Source organism: Oreochromis niloticus, linkage group LG10 (assembly GCF_001858045.2).
Source record: "Oreochromis niloticus isolate F11D_XX linkage group LG10, O_niloticus_UMD_NMBU, whole genome shotgun sequence".
Lineage (NCBI taxonomy): Eukaryota > Metazoa > Chordata > Actinopteri > Cichliformes > Cichlidae > Oreochromis > Oreochromis niloticus.
The window spans coordinates 3,164,077-3,184,419 of NC_031975.2; the positions used below are offsets into that span (position 1 = coordinate 3,164,077).

General features: G+C 43.6%; 1 protein-coding gene across 1 annotated transcript in view; it reads left to right on the top strand.

The window, feature by feature from the left end:
- Positions 1–8,803: 8,803 nt before the first annotated feature.
- The window catches only part of nrip1b (nuclear receptor interacting protein 1b), a 39,015-nt gene continuing 27,475 nt past the window's right edge, over positions 8,804–20,343 (top strand). The window contains exon 1 of the mRNA XM_005454595.4: positions 8,804–9,140. The gene's annotated coding sequence lies outside the window, so the exon portion shown is untranslated. The remainder of the gene's footprint in view (positions 9,141–20,343) is intronic.

Here is a 20,343-nt window from a genome sequence, read left to right on the forward strand (position 1 = left end):
TGTGTGCGTATGGGACGGCTAAAGCGCCCCAATGTGTTCCGTGCTGATCTGATAATGAGTGAGCAGGGTCAATAGGATGTTAACAGCCCCGTGGGAACAACTGGCTGGTGGTGGATGGGTGGAGCAAGGACGAGGGCCCAGGGACACAGAGCTGTTTTCACTGTCCTCACTCGCCACCATCTGTGTGTGTGCGTGCGCGCGTGAGAGCGCGGCGGGGACAGTAAGGTGCCTCTGTCCCTGATATCTGACTCTTTAGCTCTGCCCCCACTGTGCCTTCCCAGCAAAGCCTCATTCAAACAAAGCAGCTTGTCCAGCCCAAAACTAACATCATCGCAGCAGCTTTGACTAAGGATTAGTGGCAGCTCTGCTGCTGCATTTGTCACACAAATGTTAGCAAACATACACATACGTACATATCATAAAACAGTGGCAGGAACTTTGTGCTGGCATTAAAATTAGACATTTTTTTGCACTTTCACTCCTGGCTTGAGATCATTCTGAAGGTGTGTGGACTGATAGCATATCTGTGACTCATTACTCTTGCAAATGGCCCATACTGAGTGAATGAGTGTGTGAGAAGAGCCAAAGAGTAACTGGATCACCCACATATAGAAAAAGACAGCATGTCAGCTGCAGGAAAACTCCTGTCGCACATGGCACATGGATGGCTACGTGATTAGGACTATAAGCAGGGCCTTAATTGTTCCAAAAACACACACACAAACACAATGAGCATATCAGTGTCGCTTTGAATCAGTGGGTCAATATGTGCAGAAAATAGGACTGCCTTTTATGTCAGACAAGTGGATGAAAAAAGGAGACCTGTGATAGTACACAAGAGAGAGCAGGAGGAGGAGGAGAAGGTGCAGGGAGCACTAAAAAAACATTCCATGTTGTGTTGGCAGGCGCTCCAGTCAAATCCCTTGGCAGTTTAGATTTTTTTTCCAGGCCCCGCCTTTGCCATCTGATATTCAAATGCAGAGGAAACTGGAGGAGAGCTCCTCCCAGACCACCCACAGTATCATCAGGGATTAGTCAAAGAGCACCAACTAGGTCAACAAGATGCAGGGCCGGTGCACGTTCAGGGGGACGCGATGCAATCCACGCACACACACACTGGAGTCAGCCTAGTCTTGCCTGTGCTCCCGTCTCTCTGGCTCTCAAACACACACATGTACACACAAACACGCAGAGGCAGCCACGCTTACGCAGTGACCTGTTTTCCCATACTTTGACAGTTATCCAAAAACAACTCCAAAATTCCTCTTGATTTTTGTGTTTCACAGCAAGTGGGTATGGGTTAAGCATTAGATATGAGGCCAGGCGTAGGGAGATGTAAACATTCCCACTGCTGTCAGCAGCCCTACAATTGATTCCCTGGCAGAACATTTGCTTTGCTGGGTAAAAGCAAAATGATAATATGATGAAACTGGTTTAAAGAGTGAGGATGTCCTTTATCGGAGTAGACTAGTTGTTTCAACTCTAAACTTTACAGCTCTGTCTTCGGGTCATGTAGACTGTTAGATAGCATCTCTGTAGTTTCACAGTCACACCTTAACAAAACAGCTCCAGGCAGAATGGCCTTGGAGATTTTTTTTTTTCAAACAACCATAGGTGTTTATGAAGCCTGTTCTGCTCTGTGCCACTAGTAGACTAAAGAAACTGTTGAATGGGAAAGCGGACACCATCCCTATTGTGAGGCCAACATAATGATATCCCTTCGGTAGGGCGCAGCACTCTGTGCGGATCCTTTTAGTTAGATCTCTGGCCCCCTAGAGAAACTCAACACAGAGCTGTTGCAATAAATAACACTGACATAGCTGGACAGGGAACATAGTCTCAACCGTCTGAGCCTCAGTACCCCAGGAGACATTTCTTAACATCCTATAGTGACCTTAGTCAAATGTAATGTTGCTTTATTCAAGGACCGGCAGCTCAAATTCAAATTACTCACTCATTGTGAGTCTGATGAGGAAAATAATGTGAAGCAGGAGAGATGGAGGTCATCACACTGAATCAGTAGCTTGGTGCACCTTTTCTGAATGTGGCAGCTGTGACTTTCATGTCTCTCCTCTGTTAGCGCGGTGCTACGTTGTACTGGAATTATCTGTCTTGTCTATCAGGCGCAGTTTCATCTCCCTGACACACTTCAAGGACAAAAGTGGAATATTTACTGAGATGGCTGTTTAGCATGTCTGCCATAATCCACTCATAATCACTCTTGTCTGTTTATTTTGAGCAGAGGTCATGCATTTCTTCTGCATCCGTAGTTTGTTGGGCCAATAAAGACAGTTTCACTTGTTAATGAATAATCCACTCATCACAAGGCTCGAGTTGAGTCTGTAAAAAGGGATGGCGGTTTCACAGCGTAGTTACGACGCTGACCTTGTCATTATTACTTGTGAATGTAGATTTGGTTCATTGGTTCATTGCTGTATGAATTGGGTTCCTACATATAGTTACATGGAAAGAAGCAAACAAGTGGAAACAGAAGGAGCAAATAACAATTATATTTTAATTATTAAAATAATAGAAACATGGGTGGAATAATAGTTTCTTCCTCATTGCACAGCTGTGTTGGTTGGTTTGTCCAGCAGCTCTGATATGTAGACGGCTAATTGTTGTAATAACAAATCTGCAAAACAGGCTTCTTAAATAATCTGTTAGTAAAACTAGAGAGATTCAGTTCAGTGTGTCAAATTAGCTGAAGTGAAGGCAGAAACCTGTCAGTCAAAGAATCCACAACTGTAATAAGTTTCAGACTTCTAATTTTAAAAGGTACTTGCACTGTAACGGGTGTCAAAATGTAAACGCTGCTATAAACATGCAACTTCTGCACATCAGTGTTAATGTTAACAGGGAACTTGGATTTATTTATTATTTATTTTTAGTCATAATTTGGGCGTCTAAATGATTTTACTTTTAATCTCATTTTAGTCGACTAAATATCATCAAATTAAATCTAAAGTTGGTTCAGTTGACTGTAAGTGTAAAAGTTTGTTGTTTTTCCCTTTGCTCCAGCATCTCTTATTTTTATTGACATTTTATTGTCTTTTTTTGTCTTCCTCCCAAATGTTGGCATTCTGTTTCATTTTCATGAGAAAACGAGTTAGTTGTATCATTTTCAATTTATCTTTTATTTTTATTTTTTAAGCTGTACCGTTTTCCAGTGTCGATACATTTTGTCATCCTTTTTGTCCTTGTGTATTAGTTTTTATGTAGTCATCTTCTTACAGAATAAATGGTACAAAAAAAATATATCAGTCAACGAAATTAACGCAGGTTTTTATGGGGAATTGACTTTTTGCCTCTAGTGGCCATTTCAGGAACTGCAGTTTTGGCATCACACCTGAACGCTCAGGTTCCTGCTTGTTCCAAACCTACAGTGATATCAGTGATAGATGTTTGAAGCATGACTGTATCTGATCACCGCTCTGTTATACTTTATTGTTTAATAAGTGAAAAGTGCATTTCACATACACAGTAATGAAAGGTTATGTGCCTTTTTGTCCTCCATAATTTTTGATGTTGTTGTTTTGTTTTGTTTTTAAATTCTACATCCATTAGTTGAGACCAGCTCGTGCTTTATTATGCCACATTCATAACATGACATTCCCTTGTAAATTGCAGGCTGTGGCACATAAAGCTTTAATATTTTCTTTGTTTGTTTTGTTGACCTCGTTCATTCAAGCAGAACAGTTAAGCAATCCAAATACGCCTCATGTGTCTGTGTGCAGGCAGGTTTTGCTGTCTCATATGGTTTTAGTAAAACCTCCCCTGCAGCTGTATACGTGGGGAATGTCACAACCATTTCATACGCATTCCAGTTCAAAGGTTACAGTATGGTGTGACTTCCAGCGGGCCCTCCCACCGCAGCTCGCACCTGCCTCCTCCCCGAGAGGGCTTTAGCTCACTCCAAACCTCGGGAGATACTGCAGCTGAAATTGGGGAGTAGAGGTCGAAGGTGGAGGGTTAATGTCTGCTGACTCTCCACCTCCCGCCTTCTGAGACAATCGGGCGTCTGACTCTAAACTCTCCTCTGATTGTACTGCAGGGCCGGGAGGACGCCGCTGCAGAGCTGACCCTTGGCCGTGGATTCATATGTTTTCCATCTCTGTTTTCCCTTTACCTTGAAATATGCACTGGGATACAGTTTAAATGTATGGGAAACCAATTCCAAAGGGTCCTGCGGGGTCAGATTACTTCATTTCTGAAGAGATGAACAAATCAAATCTGCATATCCCATCCAAAGATTTGAATGATAATCTGCCCCAGTGACCACTCAGTGAACTCATGCAGACTGACAAAAGATGAGTCACAGATGAACCATCTACACTACCGGATTTTAAGAACGTAGTGCAAAGCTTTGGAATATATGTTTGCCAAATGAGATCGTCTTTTTCACTAATTACTGCCAAGTATTTGCTTGTTTAATTAGAGAAACAGCCTTCTAGAAGAGGCCGTGGTTATGGCACAAAAAAAAAGTCTGAAATCGGAAAAGTTTTCACTTTTATTGCTTCCTACAGTTGAATATTTAAATAATATCGTATTTCAAAATGACAGCTCAGCACTTTTGAACACACTAAAGAAGACACCACGTTAACGAGACAATAAAGTCAGTCTTGTAAAACAGCAACTTCCATTTCCTAATGTCTTTCAAACACTTGGTAAGCTTCCTCTTTTTTTTAAAGCTTTTGCCATTTTCTGCACTTCTATTTTCCTCACACAGCTGCAACCAGTCCGTGAGTATCTGTAACCAACCTTCACCACACAATGTGTTAAATCCCATACATAAATAACATCAAGACAAACTGTTTTCACATGAGGACCTCAGACTTTTTCTTTTTTTTCTTCTTCGTCAGTCACAATCTGTCCCTGTAATTCAGGGTCAAAGGACAGAGTTTCCTGAAACCCATTTCTGTGAAAAGCTTCAGGGGCAAAGTTCAGCGGGTGCTGCTCGGCATGGAGGGGGAGGGGGAGGGAATGAAAGGGAGGATATTGTATCTCCATTTATGTGGCATTCGGGGTCAGAGTTCAAAGATGAAAGGTCACTCCAGTTCAGAGGTTACAAGGTACAAGATACCGTCCAGATTGCCGAGCGGAGCCTGCTCATCCAACTTTTGACGTCTCAACGCAATCGCGATCCTGAGCGGCACTCGTGGCGCAATCAGACAGCAACAATAAAAACAGCAGCAACATCAACTTTTTATGAATAGCACTTTGGCGAGGACTTTGCTCAGACTTTTAACTGCTGCTGTACTCAAAATGCAAATTGCAGGTAACACCTATTGTGAACAACAGCCTTGTAAAAGAAAACTATCCAATTTACCTGACTGACATGTTGAGTGCCGCCTCTGTTTATACTACTGGCAATGAACTGAATTACTGTTTAAACACCACAGTGGGGTTACCGCAGGTTAGAAGGCACAGTATCCAGCTGGCTGAATACAAGTGGCCAATAACACAGCATGATGTGATAACACAGCAGTGGGAGGAGGAGGAGGAGCAACACCCCCCAAACACACACACACACACAAACACACACACACACACATACACACATACATCCTTCTCTCTCGCTCACATTCTCACACACACACACTGCCCCCCCCAAACCTGGATTTGAAAAGGGGAAATAGAGACAGGGATGGCTGGAAGTAGGTTATGTTGTTGTGTTCTCATTCACCAGAACACTAATGTTCCCCAGGTCCTTAGAGACATTTTGTTCAAGGCCATGTTGAGTTGACAGACTGCAGGCCAGTGGACCAGATAGCACAGATTAGCACAAGATGACACAAAGAAAAGAGGGGGTTATTTGGAAGCATAAGGTGCGCAATCATTGGTTTAGATTTACAATGTTTACAATCATGACGAGCGAGAAACATTTTAAAAGTTTCCATGAGCGCATCTTCTGCTCGGCGAATGGCACCCTGCTTCACAGTCAAGTGACACACCTGGGAGACATCTCAGCATCATATCCAAAGGTGCTGTGATGCCATTTATGTTGTTCTTTTCCCCACTTGGTCACTGTGAGGCAGACAGTACAGCTCCAGCACTATGACAGTCTCATATGGAGCAACCTAATGATTTGTTTAGGGATGCTCACAACAAGGTTATTTAGGGCACTTCTTACTTAATCCTCCATCCAACTGAAGGGCTATAATTGAACCTGCTTTAGATGGCTAGATTAAGAAATGTTAGTCTTTTAGATTTACTGTAGTCTGCCTGTGAACGTGGACTGTTTCTGTTAACTCATCTAAGGGGAAGAGCAATTTTTATTCCAAAGCAAAATGTGAATGGTGGATTATCTTTTACTACAATGCTATTTTTAAGGAAAATTTAAAAAAGCACTTCCTTAAAGGGGAAATTCACCAATTTAGTGTTGCACTTTGACAAAGTAAGGAGACTTGAAGTACTTGCTTTCAGGCTCATACATTTCCTGTACTGCTAATTTCTCTCAATACATTTTAACCAGACTTCTTTGGCCACTTAAGTGTTCCAGGCATGAGCATCCAGGCTTTATGTTCTAATCTTTCTCATTTTTCCCCTTTTTCTTTTTTTGTTTTTTAACTCTTTCCCCCGCATGTCAATTCTGGCATTGCCATATTACATATGCACTTATGTGAATAACAATAGAAAATAATAAATGAGAAAGAAAATAAAATGTGGCACTCCTGGTTACAAAGAAACCAGTTTTTGTGCAGTAAAGCATAAAAGTCCCTCTTTAAGAATTTTTTTTAAATTATTATTATTGTCATTTTAAAGGACCTTTTGGAGGTTGTTATATATAGGTAAACCAGCTGCTGTTACAATTACAACTGCAACTGTTACCACTGTGGTTAATGTTAATGTAGCATTTGTTACTACAAGCATGATTCTGTCAACCCTTTGGAACAACTTATATTGATAGTATTAAATAATTAGATTACAAATTATACATCCAAATACAGTTAAATAAAACAAAGGCTTTAAGAAGGTAACACAGGCTCATGCCAAATACTGAACAAGTGGCAACCCTGAGGACTACAAAGTGAAGCCAGTGCCAAAAACTGCAGTTCTTCTAGTGACCACATGGGGCTGGCTCCAATAGTGAACCAATAGACTCCCATATTAAAATGTCCACTTTTGCAACATTAAGAAAACATTTTTTTAAACTTTATAATATGTTTAAAATATCAGGTTTAGGCTTAAATTTAGGGGCCTGGGATGTGCCACTATAAGCAGCTATTACCTGCACTTGTGTGAATTATTGAACTCGACCTCTCAGCCATATTTGCACCATGTTGGTGCCTTATGGAACATTTTTAATTGAATTATCAGGCGAATAATATGTTGTGCTGCATGGTACTGGCCGTCCACAAAGTTATTGTTATTGAAATTCTAGTGTATTAGTCTGAAACCATCAACCACCAAATCAAAAGTCAAGTTTGCGAGCTAGCTAATAACATCACTCCACCGCTTTGTCCAAGAAGGGTCACTTCAAAACGGACATGGCTGAAATGCTAACACTGAGGGTTCAATATGTAGAATCCAGTTAATATACTTGGACTAGGGTAAGGCTAGCAAGCAGCATTCATAAATTGTATGGGTGCAACAACACATACATTTATGTGCTTATTAGCCCTAAGTCACAGGCTAACAAAAGCCAACAGTGGACTTGAGATGTCGTGTTCAGTGACTTCAGTTAGTGAAGGTGAGGCCTTGCAGAAAGGCCCCACCTGTTAAAGAAAGCACCCTCACCCCTAATGCTAAGCTACAGAAAAAAGATCAAGAAAAAAATCTCCCAGCATAATAGTTACAATGGTGAACGCTATCTGCAGAGGCCAACCTGGAAAAATGGTGATTTTTATTGTAAAGTTTTAATAAGGATGTTAAACTGGGAATTGAGGCAGCCTCAAGTGGCCATTTGAGGAATTACACTCTCTATTTATATAGACATGCTGTAATAAAAAAAAAGTGAAGCAAAAATAATAATAAAAAGAATGAATCTGAGAATGGTCGCTCACTCTGTGGGCAATATTCACTTTTAAGAGAAAAGAGCTGTATTTTGTATGTAAGCATTATGTAGCAGCAGGTAATGGATAACAGGTATTGATTATTATATAACATTTTACTACAGTATGTTTCTAACTAACCAGGCAGCTCATTCTCTTTCTTTTGACAGTTCTTTCGTTAAAGTTAGAACACATTTTGGTTCAGCTTGAAGAAAAGCAGGTGTGAAATGTAAAAATGAGATCAGAGGTCAAACGTGACATGATATTTGGATGCAAGCTATAATGTGATATTTAGAATCTCCATATACCGGTATCATTTCTTATTTGTTGCCAATACAAACACGGGCAGTAGGTTTTAAAGAAAACAGGCATTTTATGAAAGTTTTCAGCCAACAAATTGTTAACTTGACCTCGAAGACCTTTGTGGATGTTGGTGGAAATTTTGGATTATTAACATGACCCCACTCCACACACCTACAAAGTTTTATCAGCATTTATTCATAACTTTTTGAACATTCTTTTTTAAAGTAAGACAGAATGAGACGTAACCAAAAAGATCCCCTCCTTGGTAGGTCATTTTAGCCCAGCTCATTCTTAATAATTTAAATGATTAAATAATAATCTGCTAATTAAGCATTTCGATTGTATGTCCCTTGGTGTGAGACAAACCGTAGGCGGTGTATATGACTTAGTTTAATATGGAAAAAAACAGCGTTAAGACCATTTGCTGTACATCTAATGTTAAAAAGCGCTTCCTTCTTGGCAGAGGGAGTATGTGGGCAGCGGCGAAGGCTTGTTCCTTTAAGGGTGGTGTCAGCGGCAGGCGGAGGAGGAGGAGTGTAGCTGTCTGCGCTCACTTCTCCACAGCGAGGGGACTCCGAGAATAAACAATTTCCACAGAATACGCGCTCCACACCTCGGCTCGCTCACAGGCGCAGCATTAATTTGTAGAATTAAAAAATCATATCAAATCAAAACGAGGCTTATTAGAAATTATTTCGGACTTGATTTTTTCCTCCCTCGAAGCCTGCCTCGCCATTTCTGCTTCCTGCCAAAAGTGTCGCGACCGTTTTCATTGGATTTGCCTCCTCCTGTCGAATGATAACGATGCGCCTCTCCGGCTGACTGTGGGGTGGACGAACGCAGGTAAGGGAATCTGTACACGAGCGCACTGTCACGTCTGGACAATGTTATTATTATACTGCTGCGGGTGGAAACGTACACGGGTGCGCGTATGTCGGGCAGTGGTTAGATCGTGCGCTTTTTTTCTCTGTGTGTGTGTGTGTGTGTGTATGTGTGTGTTTGTGTCGGGGATCGGTAACGCTGTTCGTGTGTCGCACGGCGGCCAGGGGCGCTTATGGATGTGTCGCTGAAATCGCTGCATAAAGAAGCGGGGGATAAACCTGCCCGTGTGGCTTTCCATTTAGCCGCACAGCCGCTCAGTGACGGTAGCCAGTGCCCGTATCCTTCGGATCAGTGGCTCAAATTAGGCCCACGATAGAGGCATTTCTCTATAAATGTTTCTCCCCATTCACGCACACACCGCCTCTGAATCTCCTGAAACCCTCCTGCTAATTTTCACAGTGTATTCTGGGCTGTCAGTCTGCTTGGCAGCACGAACACCGAATGACTAATGTCACCCGTTGGCTTAATTTAATAACAGTGCGCACCGTCTTCTGCTTGGAGCACGGCAGCTGTAATGTAACGTTAGTACAGTTAATGTAGTTCATCACGTCGGGTCAAAACACTGCACAGCCCCCCATCTTGTAGTTTTAGCACCACCAAAGGGAAACGCTTCACAGTTGCACCGGTGTGTAGATTACAGTTGGCAAGTCTTAAGGGATTTTTAATGGCCCTCCGAGCGTAAAGGGTCTTATAGTTGACTCATATGTGATTGTTTCAAGGTGTTAAAAGCCACCTGTGTCCACTGGGTGTAAAAATGAATTTGGGTTGAATATTCATTGAGAAAGACTTTGCATGTGTCACTGCAGTAGCACTCAGGGGAAAGCAGGGACAGTGACACTAACCCCTGAGCATGTACAGTAAACACAGTGTAGGCGAAGGTTGTTAAAAATGTTGCAAAGCAGTGTTGCTACAACAACTTTATTACACAGTCAGAATCAAGGTAATGCTTTTTTTAATGCACTCAAAAAGGTGCGCACTTGATGTGTGGCTTAGTTGGTGATTCCCATTAATACTCGTTGTTTTTTTGCTTGTTACTTACACCACCTCTGAAAATGTTGAATACCTTTACCCTCCCCAGGGTCCTTTGATAGAGATTAGTCTAGTCTGCAGACTAAAACACCCATCATTTCAAGTTGGTCTGTTGCAGCCTGTCACATCACCTGGCCGTCATGTCAGATGTGTTTTGATAGATCTCAAAGGCTTGGATGTTTTCTCGGCGAGAGTTTCTGAGTGGCCTTTATGTAGGTGTTCCTTTTTTTCACAAATATCTTATTGCTTCATTGGACTTTGGATCCGTGTGGAGGCAAAAGGTCAGGGGCTGAAGTTTTCTGAGAGTTACCGGAAAGAGGGCAGAGTACAAGCTGCAGTTCAGCTTCTGAAATAACCTGTTTGGATGTTGGAATATGAGGCTTTTTAAAAAAGGTTCAGTTAATTTTCTGCCTTCCACATAACTGCTTAGGCTACCAATCTAAAGTAACGCAGAGAAGAGTCAAACTTTCTTAAAGCCTTCTAAATACTGCCTGTGTCTGGGGGTCTGTCTCTTAGCCTCTCTTTTGTTGAACATTTAAGCTGCTTAATTATTTGACCTGAACTTACACAAGATGTTCAAGGTAGTTCAACTTGTCCTCTGTTGCCACAGATAACGTAAAACCTCCACGTTTATAGCCCAACTTTTTAAGTTGTGCTTTGTGAGTGTTTGAGTGTCTGGCCTGCGTGCTGTAATTCAAAGGATCCTCTGTGTTGGACGGGGCTTGATTTGACTCTGCCATCTGCTGTTGTCCCGGGAGCTGCTGTTGAGTGATGTGCAGTAGCCTGCAACAGAACCAGAGGACATTCAAATGGCCAAATGCAAATGATGCCGAGGCTGCTCAACAGTCACAAGACTGGACTCTGAACTCTCTCCTCTCTTGTCCACTGGCTGCCTTTCATTACTGCAGAATCTTATCTGCCATCAAAACACTGCTGCCGCCGCCGCCGCTGCTGCTGCTGCTGTATGAAAGTGGCAAGTTTTGACATGAGAGTGTGTGTGTGTGTGTGTGTGTGTGTGTGTGTGTGTGTGTGTGTGCTCTTGCAGGTGTGTTCTGCACATCTCTTTTGCACATCGTGGAAAACACAAAGTAATTTCAGAATCCCCCTGCTTGTTGCTACTTTGTGACTTTGAATTATGTAAAGGAGAAATCGCTGTAATAAAATGTATTTTTTTTCACAGGATGACTCCACAGAGTACTTGCCCAGCCACTTACCTCTACTAACAGCTTCCCTAACTACTGCCACTGTGCCAGCTCAAACTCTTACTGTTTGGAAATCTGTCATAGACCACAGCACGAGCACAGGGTGGACAGAAATTGAGAGTGGCGTCCGCTTTTTGATTGCTGAGATACTCGGCAGCAAGAAAAAAAAAAAAGAAAAACTAATGTGCAATCTACCAGAACAAGTGTCATGCATTTACTGCAGAGTTTTTGATTTATTATAGACCTGGGAGATGCCCAGCACTTGTGTTGTTGGCCACCGAACATTGTTCAAGGGCACTTTGACAGTAGATGTGAGGAGCAGAAGTGCATTTCTCATCTACTTACAGGCCCGCGCTCTTGTCGGCCCACTGAGGATTCAAAACCAGACACCTTTGGGCCACAAACTCATTTCTCTAATTGTTTGGGCTCCATAATGCCAGCGCGGGGCGTGCATTAAACCAAATCATTTTATTGTTCCATTTATCGTTTGTTTGTTCAGCAGACACTCTTCTAATAACAATGGTCAGAAGTGCTGCTGTAACAGGAAAAAGATTTACACGTGACAGTTGTGCTGTAAATTTCACAGTCAGAATGAAACATTTATCTCTAATTAACAAGACAGAAGTCAGTGTTGTGTTCAATCAACAAGCTGAAATGATCACTTTTCTCTGATTTACTATTAAGTAGTGCTAATCTTCTCTGTCCCCTCTTCCGTACAAATTCTTGCCCAGTGCCTGTGTCACAAATAAAGGTTTGCTCGATACTCCATATTTATACTTTTTCGGTCCTTTCTTGTTATGTTTACCATTTTTTAGAGAAATGCACAAACCTTACCTACACGCCAAACCCCCCCTCCAACCTGTAATCTGTAATGACATTTCTCCTTTTTTTTTTCCTGTCTTGTAATGTGATTATTTTTCATACTAAATTCAAAATCTGAGTAACTACAGCCTGAACCCCCCCCCCCCCCCCCCCCAATTAAAGGCCCAAACTGATATCAGTAAATGCAGTCTTATCTGCTGATAACTTATCGGCCGATATTCAGCTGATCTGTCAGTGCATCCCTGGCTCCGATCGTCTGTCAGTGGCTTTTACATAAGCAAATTTCTTGAAAATGATTGTAATGAGCACTAGGCTAAAATATCAGGGCTTGAGTGACTAATGCATAAATACAGACTGATGGAAACCAACAGTGCTGAATTGAAATAGACATTCAAATTACTACTGGAACACCGCTATTCTAAACCAAGCAGAAATGGGTCACGCAGATAAGCACACATAAAGATGCATGTGTACCGTTTACTGATCGGGGTGTATTTTCAGTGCATCTTCTCCGATTTTTCTCCCCCTAGAATGCCTACACAGTCAGAAAGTGATGTGGAACTACAGAAGTTTGCTGTTGCTTTTGGAAATGACATCACCGTGGGGGCAGTTGTGGTGTCTTCCCACTTAAAAGATTTCTGCTCTCAGTCATAGCGAGCCGCTGTGTCTCATTCAGAGACAGCGCTCCTGCTTCTGTCACGAGCAGAAGGCAGCCAAAGTCAATGAGACTCATTTTGATGACAAAGCAGTAACTGCTAAACGCTGCTTTACAGCCACCGCTCCTGGATGCAGGCTGGAATGACGAAATGTGAGGAAGAAAGATGGACTCCTTCTCTGCAATCCCTGAAAGCTATACTAGCCAGAACTCATCTGTTGAATGATTCGTGCCCCCCTGCACCCACCACCGCCTCCTCCTCCCTTTTGGCTTTCGCCTTCACCTCCAACTCTCCGCCCCTCTGCCTTCACACTTCACCTTGGCCTTGGCTGCAATGACAGGCCCTTCAATTATCTCCCCCAATTGATCGCTGCTGATTGCAGTTGCCGTGAATTATTTAGACTTTGCTGAAATTACTCGCTAATCGAGGACGGAAGGCTGAAAGAGCGAGATACTACGGGTCAAATAAATTACCCACATGAAGCATCGGCCCCTTTCGAAAACAACCACCGCCGAGGCCCAGTGTGCAGATCAATGAAGCGGAGGAGGGAAACGGCATCAAGCTAGCCTGTAGTGTGGTAACATCAAGTCTCCACTGTACCACTCCTCTGGTACGTTAAGTAAAGACTGAGGAGATGTAGCGTGGAGCAGCAGACCTCCTGGGTGATGTGAGAGAAGCTGACTCTTTTCCTGGCCGGGCTGGTGCGGTCACAGCAGCGGAGCGGAGTGGAACTGACTTCCCCCTCCCTCTGCTCTCTCCCTCCATCTCTGGCTCTCTTTGCCTCTCTTGCACCTATAGCAGAGCTGCCGCCCCGGGGGCTGTAGAGGTGCAGTAGGGAGGTTTTCTCTACTCTTGTGGTGAGTTTGCAGCCAGGATGCTGCTGCAGTCAGATGAGGGGGGGAAAGTGCTTCGACACAAGCAGGCCAGTGTCACAGGCGTGTCAGAGTGGGCAGGCTGCAAAAGGGAATGAGGACAGATGCTCATAGACGGCAGGCATGCCCAGCCTGCGTGCGTGCACGTGATGGAGAATGTCTGCCGTGTTGTCCTGCAGTGGCATAAACAGCATAATGCCAGTAGATGCTTGTCTGTGTGTTTGTAGCTTTTGTTAGAATTGTTTAGCTGCAACAGTCGGAGGATGGATGTAATTAAGTCTGTGATAATCCCGAGCATCACAGCAAACGTGGATTCACTCGAGCGTGTGCGATGACTCAAACAAAACACTTTCTGACAGGCATCTTGTGCACTAAATGCTATTTATGCGACCTCCCCATGTGTTGTAGCAAAGCCCCCCCCCCCCCGGGGTGGTGGAAGAAACCTGAGGGTTGAGGGCTAGAACGATGGGTCACAGAGTCCAGTGACTGAGGTCAACTGTTCTTCAACTGTGTCTTATTTTAAGCAGGTTATGTGGCAGGACTACAGGGGAGAAGCTGGGGCTAAGTGAAAATGCCACTCATTCCTGAAGAGTCCCTGGCCTCGTCAAGGTTAGTGCCTTGTCTTTGTAAGTTGAGGGATTGATGCATGAGCCTGTCTGGCGCTGAATTCAAAGTCCAAGGCTGTCACAAGCAGCAACCCACCCTCCCGTCTACCCTCTCTTTTTTTTGCAGGCTATCACAGAGCCCTGTCCTTCCTAACTTCTTAGCAGCCTGTCCTTTTGGGAACCTTGAGCAGCCCAGGCAAGGACACAGCGTCTGGTGCAGTAAGCCTGTGCAGAGGGGGAGGCTTTACGTAACGTTCTGCTTTAAACATGGGTGTATGACTTCCCTGACACGGAGCAGTGCGGTGCAGAGCTCCACAGCTCACAGCACACGTCCCCTTGGCACCCCTGGACGGGGGGTGGGGGGGCGGGCAGAGAGATCCCTGCAACTTAATTATATCTTTCTCTTTTAAAAGCTTTCGTTTGAAATTAAATTTTCCCAGGCAATTAACTAAAGAGGAGTTTTCAGAATTTATGAATGAATGATGGATATATTGCACAGCACAGTGGAGGGGTGGGCGGGGGGTGAGTGGTGGCGGTGGAGGAGGAGAGAGGGAGCAGGGCATACATATATATACTATAAGCTCTGAGCTTGTGTTTCCAGATTGAGGCTTTGTTAAACTTTTGTTGTATCCGGGAGCAACGGCTGGACGCCGTCAGCCCAACGACACCTCCCCTGCAGGGCGGTGTTGTCACCCAGCGAGCATTCACACACGTTGCTTGGTTCCTGCTGGAGGAAAATGCATCATCTGGGGTTTCCCCGCTTCCTTATTCAGTCAGACCCACACCTTATGAAAGATGGCTATATCTCGCTTAATAACGTTGCACACCTCTAACCCTTGTTTGGCTTGAACTGTAATTGTGTAACTTTTTGGCTTCTAGTGATGAGCTGAATTGTTGCTGAGCAACAAGAGACCTGTGCGGGTGGCCGTGGAGAGTCGAGCTGTGCGAGTTCAGATAGATCTGCAGCACATTATCTGTCTTTTTTTTTTTTCTTTTTTAAATAGAGGAATGTCAAAAAATTTCCCTTGAAACACTCAGTGTCTTGCATGCAATTCCAAGGTAGATATTTGTCATTCATCCAAGATAATATTCCATTAGAGCTGCGTGGAGAGCAGCCTTCTAATGGCTTGGACATTACAGATTCCCTTCGGTCCATTTAAAAATTGTCAGCGAAGAGAAATGATTCATTGCACTTTCAATAAATATCTTTTTAACAGAATGTGGCTAAATAGGTGGTACACAGCTAAATGAGAAACGAATGCATGCCCGTGCCGCAAAGGAAGGGCTGAGGACATTTGGCATAACCCCAGCCTCCCTCCTTCACTCACAGTTGTCTCTCGAATTTCTGAAACATGCCGTCCTTTTGTGAACCTTCAGCCCACTTGTAAATCCATTAGCGAGGTGACGTTATTCACTGTAGTCCTCACTACAGCCGGGTAAACAGACCGAGAGACTGGGATTCAGCAGCACAGCTTTCTCATAACTGTGTTAGAAGGCTTCCAGTGGTAGAGAGGCCATTTGAGAGGAGATGGAAAGCACTGGGCTGATGACTGGAGGCAGCCATATGACCTATTACTTAGGGAAAATGGACTGGTGACCAGAAGATTGCTGGCTCATACACTGCTCACCCTCTGCCCTTGAGCAAAGGTAATTAACCTGGATTCCTCCAGTAAATATCCAGCAGTAGAAATGGAAAGAGATGTGCAAGAGTGATAATCGTGTAAGTGACTTTGAATAAAAGTGTCCACTAAGCAGGAAGATTAATACAGCTAATAGAATCATAACTTGTGTTTTCGAGTTGTCAAGGACCCAGGACTGCTGAACATGTAGTCATTCCTCCTCCCCTCTCTATTTGTGCACTCTTCCATAACACACACACACGCGCACGCACATTCACAGACTTCTCTCTTTTCCTTTGGCATTAGGGCTAGAACATGACCTTGACCTGATTGCTGAGGAGGCTCTTTAAGTAACTCTCCAGAAGGAGATCCAATCATGTGACACCCTTCACCCAGCCTCACCCCCTGTCCTCTCTCCCAACCTTGTATGTCTACCAGGATGAGGGGGCGGAGACGCTCGCTACAGGCATGTGTGTCGCCGCGGGGGCCGTCGTTCAGTTTGGTAATCGCTCCCAAGGTCAAACGGGGTCGAGGTTGTGTCAGACCCAGCAGTGCGGCTCCAGTGAGCCTTTATCTGAATTTGAGAATGGCTACTACAAGTTTCCACTCTGACTGTGCTGACGAAAGGAGCAGGTTTAGTCATCTACTCGATTCTCAATCACTGATACCAGCATATGTCAGGGAAAGGTCGTTTCATGTCCAGAGTGATTCATGTCCAGAGCGAGCTGGCTGCTAGGATGTGTGTTATTGCAGTTGCCTTCCCTCGCTCCCCACAGCTGCCCCGCTGTTTTAAACCATGCTGGCTCACTGTCTCACTTTAGAGCATGCTCCTGTCTCTGCTTCAGAGTATTTTTATGCTCAAATGTTAACATATCTGGCCCCTGGATACGTTTACCATATGGCTGTGTAAATAGGGATCCCAGCCCACTTTGTTAAAGCTGCTTTAATAAACCTTAGGCAAATGACATGGGGTCCCCCCCCCCAGAAACTTGTCTTGATATTACGCTGGGAGAACTGGACAGTCAACGAGAGCCACTGTTTCTCAGGCTAATTGGGACCTGTTACGATGCTGAGTTTCAATGTTGTGTGTGTGTGGTGACAGAAAATGGGACTCTTATTTATTCCTTAAATTCCAGGATGCTTTTGTATCAGGAGCAACTTGGTTCTTTCAGAGATAACTGATATCACGATATTTCATTAAATGAGTCCTAAATTTAGGATCAAAATGCAAAAAGAATGAATCCGGGCAGCATCTACATTTATATGATGATTTGTTTACCTGTCTACCCACGATATGAGCGTGAATGCTGCTTCAGTGGCACCTGGTATCTGTGGCAGCTTTACAAAGAGCCAACGACTAATTTTCCTGTCTTGTTTTCATGACAGGAACGTACTCTTCCTCCTTCTTCTCTGCGGAGCTCATTCTCATCTGTTTGTGCCTCTCATCTCGCTCATTATTAGAAAGCAGACTGTGGCATACCATATTCTAACTGATCCCCTTACAGGAGCGAGTTGGGCGTTATACAAGACTGTGTTCATTAGCTCCTTTATGGCTGCATGTAGTTCTGGTTTTTTACTGTCACAGTGGTGGGTGTTCATATTAAACATGGCTTCATGACATATGTGATCCCTATGAGCCAAAGGTTTGGGATTATCGCTGCTCTATTTGTTCTGTTTCAAACCTTTTTTTCTACTCTTGGCTCTGTTTGATGTCACTATATGGTTTACGAAGGGCAGCCAATCAGAAGAAAGTTCACCTAAAGTGTGCCTGATCGTAAAAGGAGCTGAAGCGGCTTTTTGAGACAGCAGAGCTGAACTGAGTGGCTGCACCGAGGCCAAGAAATAAGGATTATTTTAAACTGTAAATCATGCAAATCTACTCAAGTGAAGTCCACAAATAAAACTTTGAGTTTAGACATTAGCCAAATTAGTCCCCTTTAAGTGCACCAGATAATACCCATCGGCAAATAGTTTATGCCACTGGAAGAAAAGTGAGAATGTTTATCCAAAACAACCAAAAAATATGAATAGGTTTACTTTTCATACATGGTGTAGTAATCTCTACTCCAAGTAAATATTGGTTGTCAGAACCATTTTTCTTTGTACCTGCATCAGGGTCTTCCACCTGTCTAAGGGCCAAACAGTCTGCTGCAGCAACAGCCAATATGTCGACTAATATCTGCGCATCAGCAAATGAGAAAATGCTGATATTTACCTGTTGTCAGTTTTGGCCAGTAATTTTGAAATCAAGATTTTGAAATGAAGATAAAATGAAAACATCAAAATTAATAGAAAAAAATATCAATTTTGGTATTGATATTGGCTGTTTGCATCAGCATCTGTGTGTCCTCGGTATTTTGAGATGCATAATTTCTTCTTTTAAAGTTAACTTCAGCGTATGAATAATACTTTTTAAAAATTTGGATAAAAAGTGAAAATTAGAAATCAGCACTTGTTTGTATTTTTTAATCACAGATAACCCCCAGCCCCCACCACCCAGTGGGCCTCCCCTGCAGTCCCAACTGCTCAGAAGCTTTCTTGATTAAGTGCAGGGAGTTCGCTTGTTAGGAGCAACTTAAATTAAGGCGATCACCCGCCAGGATGTGACATTTTAAAATCAGACATCAGCCGCCACCCGCCTGACACGCTTTTAGCTCACGTACACACAAGACAAACCTGTAGCTTGTATAATTCGGTTGATTGTTTACAGCATCAGCCAATCGGAGATGTTCTTCACCTGTAACTGTGTTATGTAGAATAAAACAAGTGTCACCAACTTATATGCCATTAAACAGGGAGCGTTTGGACTGTTAAAGCAACAGTCAAGCTTTTGTAACGTGTGTGATGGGTTTTTTTTCCACACACACACACACGCACACACACACCTAGTGTTATCACTGAGGAGCTGTGTGCTTGTGTAACTTTGTTTACACGTCTAGGGCCAGCGCTGGCACAAGAGCCAGACGAATGTGGTTTATCCAGGGCCTCTTTCTGTCTAAGCCACCTTCCCCTTCCATTCAGTGTTGACCTCACGAAGAGGCAGGGCTTGACCTACATCCACCCACTTAGCTAGAACCTCCACCAACCCCCGTTGAATAAAGAGACCTGACACCCGATTCTGCTTTTTTTCTCCTTTTTTCCAACAGCCATTTGCTCTCTGGTCATATTTGGTGCACTTAGAGGGATACAGCACAGCTCTGCTGTTTTTGCAGCATTTCTGGCAGCATGGGAAAGTGGAGCAGCGTTCTTCATAGCTTGTCTCTGAGGCACCAACATGTCTGTGTGCACTAGGTCGCCATTAGCACGCAGGGGCTTAGCACCAAGCTGGTGAGAGTTTAGTGGCAGGTCAACCCTCCTCTGGTTTTTAAAAGTGTCAAACTGTGGCTGATGCAAATGAGTACACGCGAAACACATGTCGTCACTAGCATCTGGCGGGCCTAATATTCTAGCGTGGGCACACTGTGACGCCGGGGTGCCAGCATAAGGCACGCTAATGTCAGGAGAGCTATTCGACAGTCTATTTGTAAGAGATTTGTGTAACCAAATGCTCTGCAAGTCATCCTGTGGTTTTAAAAGGCCTAACGTGTAAAATGCACGGTAACAAGTGGCTTACTGCAGCAATAAAAACGAAGTGGAACACTATCATTCAAACTGAACTGTTCAGTAAGTCGCTTTAAAGGTTTTTAAAGGTAATTGTCAGTTTGCCTCCTACAAATATAGGTCTCGAGGAGAAGCTAAGCTAAAAGGTTGCTAAGCTACAGCAAGTAGTGACTGATGATTGGTGATTTATTTATTTATTTTTTGACAGGTGCATTCATATTTAAATCAGCAGCAAAAAACCGTGTGCTTTGGCGAGATATTTCACTGTGGCTTCAAGCAGGAATCAACACTGAAAACGCAGCGAGTCCCACAACAAACGTTTCTAAATGAATGAAACTCTCAGCTGTTCTTCACTAACCTCAGAGAGAGGGAGGGAGAGAGTCATGATGTACTGCGGGTGCAGCTTGCTGAGGATTGCATGAGAGGACCATGCATGTGATCTCAGAAATCTTATGAGCTGGGCTAACTGGCGGAGACATTCAGAGAGCATGCTACCAGGCATTAAGGCAGCTCCTGGCTTCAGCTAGCCTTCTAGTAAAGCCACCCACCACCCCGGGAAAAATTTTTTTAGGCTGTATGACAGGTCATCCTTTCATGGGTGTCAAATGACTGCAAAGTAGCTCGTGTGCGTCTGCGTTTAAATAAGGCAAAGGGTTCCTATTTAGTATTCCCAGTAAGACGGGAGATAATGGCCACCTGGAAGAGGAGAGGTAGAAGTGGGAAGGGGGAATGGTAGAGGCCTGTAGATGTATTTAACCT